This window comes from Hesperophylax consimilis, chromosome 22 (genome assembly GCF_061612785.1).
Source record: "Hesperophylax consimilis isolate HC1 chromosome 22, BYU_Hcon_1.0, whole genome shotgun sequence".
NCBI classification, from domain to species: Eukaryota; Metazoa; Arthropoda; class Insecta; order Trichoptera; family Limnephilidae; genus Hesperophylax; species Hesperophylax consimilis.
The window spans coordinates 12,003,169-12,016,252 of record NC_142857.1 but is presented as its reverse complement, the minus strand read 5'-3'; the positions used below and the strand labels follow the sequence as shown (position 1 = coordinate 12,016,252).

Here is a 13,084-nt window from a genome sequence, read left to right as displayed (position 1 = left end):
CACATTCAATTTCACGACCCAAAGCAAGAATCTCTCGGAGCGATTCACTCTGAAAATATTCTAAATAGTTTCTGAATCCAGTTGAAAACGGGATCTGAAAATACTGGAAATAAGATCAAATCCACCGAATGGAAAATCCAGAAAACAAGAATAATCCTGAAATAAAGGGACTAGGAAATTGTTTCAGCTACTACCCAGGAATATGTTTCATCGCTGGAACCCTTAAATAAATCTCTCACAACTGTTTCATTTGGTGAAATCAGGGGATTACTCGAATTTATCTAACTGCTATTACAACGCTGGTATTCTATTTTGGGTTGGTCCTTAAATACATTCGATTTATTTTGATTTTCTATTAAACCTTTCCACTTTGTTTTGATAAAGTCAAATAATGTCATATTATTTGACTTTATCAAAATTGAGGAGCTTTATTTAGAAGTTTCAGATATAATTATTGTAAGTTTGAAAAAAAAATAAAAATCATATTTAAGTGAGACAAATAATAATAATTGTGAATACCTTCTAACTTGAATATCAATATTTTATTTTAAATGTAGATTTCATAGTGAAAATAATTTTCAAAGCCTGCCATAACGATCAAATTCGGGTAACGGGGTACGCGTGACGTCACACGTACCTAGGTTTTGTCGGTTAACAGTAAAGTCAATCCCACTAGGGTCAATATGAAAACAAAAAAAACCCTATTTAAATATTTGGGAAGATTTACAGAAAAAAAGTGTATTTATTTTTCGGAATAACTTTATTGAGTAAAACCTCAAATTGTAATATTTAAATATTGAAGACAATATTAGTGATTTCTAAACGAAAATCTGAAACAAAAAAATCAGAAAAGGAAACGGTCACATCTGGGACTCGAACCCAGGACCCTTGTCTTTCCGGAAAGACAAGGGTCCTGTTTTTTGTTCAAGGGTTTTCTGTTTCAGATTTTTGTTTAGAAATCACTAATATTGTCTTCAATATTGAAAAAGTGTATTATTTTGAAATACTTGCGAAGGTGTGCAAATACTCGTATATGCAGCGCAACTTAGCACAAAATTGTACGCATTCCTAATGCTCGCGGCTGGCTAACCACTGAAGTAGCGGCTTAAGTTATGTCTCACAATTTTCTTATTATCAAAAACTATTAGTGGCACGGTGGATCCAAAGCATCTGCCTCCCAGACACTTTGTGGCGGGTTCAATCCTCTTTTATTTATTTAATAAACACCCATAGGGCTTTTACAAATACAAATACACTTAACTAGAGTTAACTAGAATTTTAATTCTATTGAATTGTGCTACAGTACGATGTTACTCACTTTCAATGTGTGTTATCGTATATGTATTACTTTTGAATGTGTGTTATCTGTGTGCTATATTGTCTTGTACTTTTGAATGTACGTTATCGTATTGTCATTCAAAGTGTTTGTGTACTTGGGACGCTTTAGTAAGTTCTATGATTGTATGTAAGAGTCTGTTATTTATTTTATATAACGGGAGATATTGAATTTAAGATATAAATATTGTATTATAATTGTAAATTGAGATAGAACCTGCAGACAAGCAGCCATGTGGCAGCTTCGTGGGACTATCTACACATTTTAAAAAAAAAAGTAATAATTTTCAGTCAATAAAGGTCTTTAAAAATTTAAAAAAAAAATACATGCCAACATTTTACAAATACACAGAAATACACGTAAGTACAATAAATACTTTTAAAAACATAATACAAAAATACATATATTCACAGCGAATTATTATTGCTTTCATACAGGACGGAGAGGTCTAGAATATTATTATGTCGTAGAGTTCTGTATTTGTATTGGCAGTGTGAACGTGATTGCCACAATGTAGAAGTTTATAGAATGCATTGTCATCGACAGCGAGACTATTTACCGAGTTTCAGCTCAATGGGACATCAGGAAGTGGGTTAATTTCCGCTTCCAAGATTTGCATTCATTCCTTTACGAAAGCAAAAGTGAAATTCGTACAGATGTAATTAAAAAGTATTTGGATATTATTAATAGTTCTCCGGGTAGAAAATAAGACGTTTATGTTTTCTAGTTGATATCAATAATTACAGGTTGTCTCAACTTATATTGAACATATATAAGAAACATCCTTTGTACTTTCTCCAAGCGGTGTAAGTTACAAGTATACATAGGAGACCATACAGGAGATACAAATTCTAGTTGCGATCTCACAAGGGAGCAGTAAATTAGCTAATCTGCGAGCTAAGTGCTCTATCATTGTTCGAGCAACGTAATACGGCACCGCTTATGAAAATGGTAGCACAAGGAATTTAAACTTCATCAGGTTGATTTCACTTGGAAATGTTTGTATTTCTATAAAAAATTTCAATAGTGTGATTCATTTTCATTTATTTATTCATTTTCAGGAAATCGACAGTTTACAATTAATCAGTTTGTACATAAGTATTATATGGTAAAATAAAACCAATTATGGATTTCCTCCTTGTGACTTTAACTGAGACAGCAAAATATGGAATAAGTTATTTAAATTTGTGAGAAAGGAATATGAATTAAAAAATTTATACATAACATAACATTATATAAAACGAAAATTTTACAAAACAATACATTCATAGCCATGGAGAGAGGATATAGGTAAAAATCAAATCATAATAGAGATATCAACAATAGAGACATAAAAATTATTCACAAACCATCAGAAAAATATTTTTTATGGACCTCTTGTATTTAGTAAGTTCGCAACTGAAAATATCAACCTTGGAAAATACGCTATTGTATTTATTCCATAGTCTGTTCAGGCAATAATTCTGCTTAGAGTTTGTTTTGCTTTGATCAACCCCGAACAGGACACAAGAGCGTGTTGAACGCGCAGGTACATTGAATGGAATCTCCTTTGGCAACTCTGAGCATTGAATATTATTGTTAACTACTTTAAATTTCTGATGATCAAGAACACTTTAAAACCCTTTATAAACCTTTCAATTTTAGTGCAAAATGAACCCCTTGCTATACAGATGTGTTCACTAAACACTCCAGGCTAAAGCTATCAAGTAACCTTTTAATTTTTATTAATTTTGGTGGTCTCACGAACGGGGTATATATTTACTAAATTCAAATTAATTTTAATACTAAGGGGATATTTCACAATCATCTCATATATAGATACTAGGAACAAAACTAATTAACTTCTCCGCTTTAAATACATAATTAGCTGACGGGTACCTGGCGTTGCTGGGGGTCATCTTACAGGAGATAGACATATACCATTGCAGATTTTCTCTAGGCCTTTTTAAGATATACAATTACGTAGTCCATTATTTTGATTTATCTCATAAGGCTTAGCCAGCGTTAGCAATGTAAGCGCCCGAAAATATTTTTTTATATCTTGATCACAAACAGACAGACGCGGATAGCGACTTTATTTTATACTATTTAGAGAAGCCACTATTCATAGGTTCGAATATCGATTAGTAAACTCGGATTTTATAAATAAATTAATCGTTTAATCGAAAATACACGTTATCCTATAGTGCTTATCGAGAGGACGGTAAAATACCGCATAAATATGAATACAAAACTATAAACTCACGATCTCACCTGTATAACAGAAAGCCTCTATGAAGAGCGGTTTTAACAGTGGTACGTACTCTCAGTATCGCCCTGTTGAAGAACCACCATTCATAATCGAAAAGTTGCTTAAAATAGCTTGAGCCAGGTTTGGTGATCAAATCTGAATAACGCATCTTCCTCTTTCCCATCTTCTTCCCTTATCCACTCCCTTCAGCCCCACAACAAACCCCTATTGAGGATATCGAAATCCTACTGGCCCCAGACAGTTGGACGTTTTTGCGGTATTCACTTAAAAATATTAAAAAATGTCTCTGAGACACTAAATATCCTCTTTCACAAATTGTGATCGATAAAAGACGCTTGTAACAAAGTCTTCAATGTTACCAGTACTAAGATAATAATAATACTTATAATTACAAAAAATGGGGAAAAATTTGTCTTTGATACAATCTGTTAATTTTTTACCAATTAGACCTATCACCAAACGGATCACACGCGAATTTGGATTAACCTTGTATTGCTTAATACACACCATAAGTAAAAAAATCGGTTGTTTCAGATTCAGATACATATTGGTAAAAATAAACCTGCTGAAAATAAACGCCTAATAATATATTTATAAAAACATTTTCCTTAAATTCTCACTGAATAATATGTTATTATGATAATAAAATTATTTTGTTTGAATGAAGGTAAAAGTTTGACAATAAACAATTGAACGGCTTTTAATTCTTTCTGCATTCCCTTACGGAGAAATTGCATTATGCTTACATAGCTAGTGAGTAACCTTTTAATTCATGAACATTGAAATTTCGTGGTTTGTTTTTCTTCGTAACATAATTTAAATCATCACTTATATTTTAGAACTCATGTTTAAACAACTAACTAATTCTTTTTCAAAATTAGACCGGAATAACTTACAAGCTTGTTATTCTAAAATTAATTAATTTTTGAACTTTCGAACCTAAAGTTTTTTTTGTTTTTAAATTAAAATTATTATTGAAATGCGTCCACTCTTACAAAATTTCCAAAAAGTTATTGTTTTTAGGATCGCAAAATAAAGATATTCTTAGACCATTGCCAAAGCAAAAAAAATATAAGTTAAAGCGAGAGTTTAAGTTACTAAATTGCCCTCTGGTAAATTTGGAAATTTGTGGTCTCGTCGTTTCGCTTTGTTGGCTTAGAATTAGCAAAATTTTGCATTTAGAAGGCTTTCTCTGTGCAAATATGGCAATTTAAAAAGTTTATATTAGTCTGATCCTCATTTTAAGCAACAAACCGGTAACTTTGTGGTGGTATATTAAAATAAATGAAAAAGGAATTGTATTTACATACTAGTAGGCCCAGGCAGATGTGACAATAATTGTCCGCAGCTAGCTCAGAATAATACTTAAATATATTGCTGTTTTATACTTACCTCTTCAGCCGTATACTCGGCCTTCTCACCAATTCGGGTTGCTTGGGCGGGGACTAGGGAGGTGAATTTAATTAATAACATCTATTAATTATGTATGAGTCTCTATTATAATTGGGTTTATCAAGTGTCAATACTAAATCTAAATTATACTTAGATCTACTTACATCTATAACTTAACTAGTTGTCATATGGTTCGGATTACTTCTTCACTATTCGCATTGTAATTGTTCACTGTAGCTACACTGTTGTCACTGAGTTCATTTTGTTCGATGGCCTTAGTAAGGCCGAAGTCCTAGGTGGCAGCTTCTGCAGTTCTGCAGCTCAGGCCCTCCCGGCCGCGTCTGGTCATCGCACTTTCTTCGCCTCCCGCCCAACATTACGTCGCCGGGCGGAGGACAACACTTGAAAATCACTTTCTCTAACTCGACTGTAACTTCTTCATCCGCCGCCCAGCATCACACCGCTGGGCGGGGAGCGCGTACTTCACCACCACTCCTGTCTCGGTCTCCTCTCTCTCCCCTCTCGATCTTGACTGTCTTCGTTCCTGAGCTCGTAGGACCTGTCGCCCTACCCCGCACTTCTCACTTCTTTCTTTACAACCCCCGTCTGTCAACACTTTCTTTGTCTTTGGGCGCACACTGCGGGACATACTTAGTTTAACGTTCAAATTTATTTGTGACGAAATTTGATTCGTCACACAGACGTTATCCTGCCACAGACCGCCTTCCATGTGGATCGCATTTTATATAGACCTCATTTTATGTAGACCGCCTTTTATCTGTTGTCGCAGTTGTCGGATATTTTATGCATTTGACATACATAGAATACATGCGCAAGTCACATCCATCGCAGATATTGTTTTGACGTTTCAATTGATATAGATCATTTCAGCAGATTGTGATTATTGTTCACTACGATAGAAAATAAGTAAAAATGCGACCAGTACCGTAGTATATGTCTTTCACATTGTGACATATTTTTTAAATTTTTTTTAAAAGAAAGACAAACATTCCCGGGTTACGAATAACCTAACAATAATTGAAAATTTCCTACTACCACCACAGTAAGCTGATTTTTGCTTCAGTTGTGATGGAGGACTTAGCCAGCCGAGGAATTGAACACACTACGCCTGAGTGGGACCCAAGCGCGATGTCAACTCCGCCACCAACCGGATATGATAGTAAATAAAATTAAATGTTATAAGTGAGGTTAAAAGAGATTGATTCTTAAGCAAGCATTATAGCTGAGGGGGGGGGGTGTAGAGAAGATAAAATTTTTGGTTGTATGTTTTTATGGATGAGAAAGCTGAAATAATTTAAAAAAAAAACATGAAAAAAAATGGATCTCGACAACCTATAGGGTCCAAAACTATCCAATATTTCAAACTAAACAACCAAAATTTCATTGTAATTGCTTGGGCGGTTTCGGTGATTTGCGTGTGTTTTTATATATTAAGATTATGTATTCGAATAATGTGTCACTTTTGTCCGAACCTATTAACCACAAAAAATATTTTCTTGGCCAAATTTATAGAATCTAAAAATAAGAGATAAACGGTAAAATCTAGGTGGATTCATTGGCTTTAAACCACAGTAAGCAGTTTTATACGTTTTCATATTAATATTTTGGGGAATGGTATGAATTATATAATAAGGTAAATGTATATACATGACACCAATCGCTCGAGTGAGTATTAAATTATAAATTAGTGTAATTTTATGAAATATTACTGTGAATAATTTTAAAATTTGACATTTTAAGCTAATTTTAATGTTTTGGTTTTACACGTCATTATAATGAAATAATTTGCATAAATTTAAGTCTACAATAATTTCCATACGACATCACAAAAATTTGCCATAAAAATGGAATATTATGAAGTTACATTACTTTCAGAAAAGTTGTATTTTTTATTTTCTACGTGAATAATGCGTTTCCCACCTGCTCCCAACAATCTGGAGCTGTGAGACTATGACAACCCATGTGTTACACACAGCTAAAGCCACTTCAAGCAATCTTTGAATTCTGTCAAATAATATTTTTGTCTTACGCCAGTCGAAGACCCTTTTGGTACCTATACGTTATCCACAGTAAAATGAATATCTGAATAGAAATTAAAGTTAGATACCGTTTTCCGCATTGCATGTAAAATATTTCCACAATAAGTGAAATATACGTTACACAACGCCCTTGTAAAATTACAATAATTTTTGTAGTTTACTATTTGTAAAAGCATTCAGAAACATTGATTATATTTTATGATCAGTTTTGAACAGCCAGATTTTCAAGTCCACCTCTTTTTTTACTTCCTCTTCCCCATTTCCCTCCAGCTCAAAACAATCCCCAATTCCTTTTCAACGCTTGGCTAGACACAATAAACAATAAAATATACTTTTTATTACAAGACTTGTATCGTTACTTAATATGTATTGTGTCTTGATCTCCTGTAATATGGTGGTACTCGAAATCAATTTGCGAACGGAATTCTGCCGGTAATTTATCGGAAACAAAAGAATATTCGTATATTAGGTTCACGTATTTTATTCCTGAGATAAGAAGAGACGAGAAGAGCCATCGATAAGTTAAGATATTAATAAATCAATAAGTGCCAAGGAGAGTCAAGAAGAGTCAACAAGAAACAAGAAGAGTCAACAAGAAACAAGAAGAGTCAAGAAAAGTCAATAAAAGCTTAAAAGAGTCAAGAAAAACCAAGAAGAACCAAGAAGAGCCAATAAGTGTCAAGAAGAGTCAAATAAGAGCCAAGGAGAGCTAAGAAGAGATAAAAAGAGCCGAAAAGAGACAAGAAGAGACAATAAAAACCAATAAGAATCATGAAGGGCCAAGAAGAGGCAAGAAGTAGGAAGTGCGAAGAAAAAAAAACTCTGATCTTTTATTGATTAACACCTTTATATCTTTCTTCTGCCATTTAAGGTATTACCAACAAAAACACACATATAAGGTAAATATGTGCACTACTGTGTAGAATCAATAACTATAATTCCTGACATAGATGCAAAAATATATAAGGTATAAATGTACAATACTGTGTAGAATCAATAACTATCATTCCTGACATAGATGCAAAAAATATATAAGGTATAAATGTACTATACTGTGTAGAATCAATAACTATCATTTATGACATAGATCCAAAAAATATATAAGGTATAAATGTACAATACTGTGTAGAATCAATAACTATCATTCCTGACATAGATGCAAAAAATATATAAGGTATAAATGTACAATACTGTGTAGAATCAATAACTATCATTCCTGACAAGGATGCAAAAAATATATAAGGTATAAATGTACAATACTGTGTAGAATCAATAACTATCATTCCTGACATAGATGCAAAAAATATATAAGGTATAAATGTACAATACTGTGTAGAATCAATAACTATCATTCATGACATAGATGCAAAAAATATATAAGGTATAAATGTACAATACTGTGTAGAATCAATAACTATCATTCCTGACATAGATGCAAAAAATATATAAGGTATAAATGTACAATACTGTGTAGAATCAATAACTATCATTCCTGACATAGATGCAAAAAATATATAAGGTATAAATGTACAATACTGTGTAGAATCAATAACTATCATTCCTGACAAGGATGCAAAAAATATATAAGGTATAAATGTACAATACTGTGTAGAATCAATAACTATCATTCCTGACATAGATGCAAAAAATATATAAGGTATAAATGTACAATACTGTGTAGAATCAATAACTATCATTCATGACATAGATGCAAAAAATATATAAGGTATAAATGTACAATACTGTGTAGAATCAATAACTATCATTCATGACACAGATGCAAATAATATTTAAGGTATAAATGTACAATACTGTGTAGAATCAATAACTATCATTCCTGACATAGATGTCAAGTTATGAAAATTAACATAAAAATCTAAATGATACAAATACGTATATAAATAATAAATTATTTGCTTATTCAGATGTTCTTTGAAATAAACAAAAATAATAACATATAAAAGCCCAGCCGGGCTTGAAATTAGAAATAAATAAATAAATACACTCATGTTTATATTTTTGATCAACACTTTCCAAATTAAGCTACTTAGACCTAATTAAAGGTGGTCATTTTTATCGATCTAATATTTCAATTTAAGATTTGAGAATTAATAAAATTATTCTAGATTATTTTCCCATTATTTTTTTATACTATATACCACACTAGACAATATGGGTTCAAGTCCCGGTTGCGACTGTTATATATTTAGTTTCGGTGTCTGATTCTATTTATATATTTTCATTGATATTATTTTCAGTGATTAAATCTTCTATCTCTGTTTGTATGAACTATGCTCTTATTGTGACCTTTTAAAGGATAAGGTGAGTTGATTAAACTATTTGGTAATTTTCTCACCGATGTCACTAGCCTCCGTGGCCTAATGGATAAGGCATCGGCCTCCTAAGCCGGGGATTGTGGGTTCGAGTCCCACCGGAGGTACATCTTTTTTTAGTCTTAAAAAAATTGACCGCTTATGATCACTTATAATTAGTAGACATCAATTTTTTTTAACAAATCGAGATTTTAATGCTATATTAAGCTTTTTTAAAATACTATCTACTACTAAAACCGAATGTCTGGATGTTAATTAATAATTATTATAAGTTATGAAAAACATTTCAAGTAAAATAAAAAAGGAATATTAAAAAAATAAGTGCTTGCAACAAAGTATACATGGTGTCCGGAAATGTGAGATACAACTAAAACAAATTTAAACTCGATTTTGCAGTATAACTGTTTTTTGTTTGGGCTTTCGATTTCGAGTAAAACGTTACTTTTTTTCAACACTTTTTTGGGTAACTAAATAGTTAAAAAGCTTTCAAAGCTGGGTCTAAGCTTCGACGCATTTTAAAATACAATAAACAGGTGATATTAAGCCCCTAGCAACCGATTTTTAACAAATTAGACTTGAAAATGTTAACCCTTTCGGTACCAGTGTTCTTCCTCAGAACAACAAGAAAAAAATTGATCTTGATTTTATTAAACAAATAGCCCCGTATTTTGCGTATCGCTTGTGAAGGATATTCATAATTGTCTCTATATTTTCTGTTAGGTTACAATCTTTATTCCAGCGACATATACCTTAAATATAATGTCAGATTTAATTTAGTTTGTTGTGCTTGAAAAAAACACTGAAAGCGCTTTTCAAAACACTTTTTGTGTGAAAGTTTTTTCCCTTGCTAATAAATAAACCCTTCGAGGACTAAAAATAAAATAAAAGTTCACAAAAATCTGATTAATCAGCAAAATAAAAATTAACACAAACATTTTTTAAATAATTATTTAAAGTGTTATCAAGCCTAAAATATGGTATTTTCGTGTAAATAAACGCGCATTATAGTATTAATTTGATGTACCTACATTCCTCTTCTACGCAAAAGCTAACGTTCCAATAGAAGATATGTATGAAATTTGAGATATCATAAATGTTTATTCTGATAAAAATGCACTTAAAATTTATATTCATAATAAATGATTTCGTACATTTATTACATACGAAATTTTCTTTTTAGTGTGGCCAAGTATGAACAAGACTTATTTGTGATTAAGGGACGTCAACTGTTTTATATGGAGTATTGTAGCTGAATCAGATACAGTCGCGACCAGGCAATATATTTCCAATGGCCATTTCTTCCACATGTGTGACTTTCATTGCGTCCATACGACCTCGAGTACCCTCCCACCCCGTTCTACCCTTTCACCCACTTATCTTACGTTTTATATGCTTCTTTTACAACCACCTTCACCATTCTTCTTCTCTTTTTGCCTGAGTTGGCTCAGTAATGAAGAACACTACGAAATAAAGAATGAATTCTTAGAATTTCAACAAAGTAGGTAATATTATATCTCTGGGACTTAAAATTGGAGATTGTTAAATACAAAGTATAATATCTTTTTGTTTTTAGCAGTAAAAGTTTTTGAGGTAGTGAAGTTAATAATTCGTTTTATTTTAAGAGTCAAATAAAGAGAATATTGTGAGTTTGAAGAGAGTGTGTTTTTGGGGAAGAGAAAGAGACGGCGATGTAGAAGGTTTAGAAGTAACTGATTATTCAGATCTCATCACCAAACACTACCTTTTCTGACTAGATTTCAAAGTTCAACGAAACTTTAGCTCGCAATGCGATTTGATTCAGAGTTGTGAAGCTGTGAAATATACATCATCCATTGTTCTAAAAAAGGCCAGGTATTATATTTTGTTACATGGGAGTAGTTTTGTAATGTTAGATTTATAATAAGAGTGCTGAAACACGGGAGAAGCCGGGTATTTTTTGTCTACAAGTTAAGAATCTTAAACTATTAGAAGTTTTATTTTTTTGTTTATTTTACTAGATAAACTCGTAATATCAAAATTTTTTAAGCATTGAAAATAGATTTCATTTACATTTTTAATGTGTATTCATTTTAATATGTATACATTTGAATATGTATACATTTAGATATGTATACATTTTAACATGTATACATTTTAATAAGTATACATTTTTAATGTGCATACATTTTAATATGTATACATTTGAATATGTATACATTTAAATATACATTTTGGTATGTATACATTAAGATATGTATACATTTTAACATGTATACATTTTGATATGAATGCATTTTGATATATATACATTTTAATTAGTATACATTTTGATATGTAAACATTTTAATATGAATACATTTTTAATGTGTGTACACTGTACAGTACAGTATGAGTCCCAATTGTTTGGAGCCAGTGGGATTATGGCAACCAATCCATTGTATACAAGTAATGTCACTAAAAGGCTTAATATACGGAAACCGCAAAACATGGTAATTTTTGTATGTATTACATTACGTAGATTCATTTCATAGCAAGAATTACATGATAATTTTGTAATCATAAAATATCAGTTCCATTGCTGGGATACAGTTATCTTCATGGTAACAATGTTTACTCTTAAAATGTTCCTTACCGAAATGTCAACGGTCTAACTGTTCCCTGCCAAAATGTTCTTAGTTAATAGGCGCACAGTGGATTTCAAATTAAAAACACAATACCAATAAATAAATTTATTAAAATGTTAGGTGATGAACATTTCGGCAAGGAAAATTATTGCTGGGAAAATTTAGACCGGGATATTTCAGCTGGGGACGTTTATACTGTTAACATTTTGACAAAGAAAAGTAATTTGAATTATAGTCAAACCATGCGTCATTTAATACTAATTTGTTCGGCCATTGATGTTAAATGCACTAGATATATTTTTGCAACACAAAAAACATTTGTGATTTTTTAAAATAAATCTACTATTTATTTATTTATTTATACCTTTAGATTTACACACAGAACAATATGATACAAGATATAATTAAAATATTTTTAGTGATTATAGATTATTGTAACTTATCAGGTGGAAATTATTGGTTCCTAACTAGGCAAATTGCCCGTTCCAAGGAACCAAAAATATGTGAAAGTAAGTGTGTGATTTGTCTATGTCTATAATATATCTCATTAATGTTTTAATTTGTGATGTTTAATCGTTACAATCTTATGATAGAGTCGAACTTGAGCTATTGTGTATGTTTCAATTGTGTATGAGCAATAATTAGAATAATGGAAGATATATATATATAGTGTGTGATTAGTCTATGTCTATTTATTTATTTATTATGTCTATTTATATTATTGTTCTCGTTTTGTTTCTTGGAGAAAGAGATGGGAAAGAAGAAGGTTGGGAAGAATGCTGCTGTCATTAGCAAAAATACAGCTGGAAATTTTCAATGGTCACATATAAATAGACTTTAAACTTAGTACGGTGGCAACATCTAGTATTTTTACACCAATGCACGCTTCGATTACTGAGAAATTCACTCGTGTTTTAGACGAGAAAGCTCAGGTGTGTGAAATAATAATACGTGTGCGGAAAAGGTGCGTCACAGCAATAAACCAACGATTACGTTTACACCGTCTGGGATATTACGCCATTGTCAAGGCGAATAGGTCGTGATGCAAGAAAAATAATAAGTACTGGAGTGTAATATTATTCTGGAAAAAAGGTTTTCCTGTTTTGGAA

The 13,084-nt window shown here is 31.6% G+C and overlaps 1 protein-coding gene and 1 non-coding gene across 3 annotated transcripts in view; one reads left to right on the top strand and one right to left on the bottom strand.

The window, feature by feature from the left end:
• Positions 1-13,084, bottom strand: part of ImpE3 (Ecdysone-inducible gene E3) — a 68,532-nt gene that overhangs the window by 39,822 nt on the left and 15,626 nt on the right. The window lies entirely within an intron of this gene.
• TRNAR-CCU (transfer RNA arginine (anticodon CCU)) lies at positions 9,407-9,479 on the top strand. The gene has a single exon. It is a non-coding gene; the product is annotated as a tRNA-Arg (tRNA).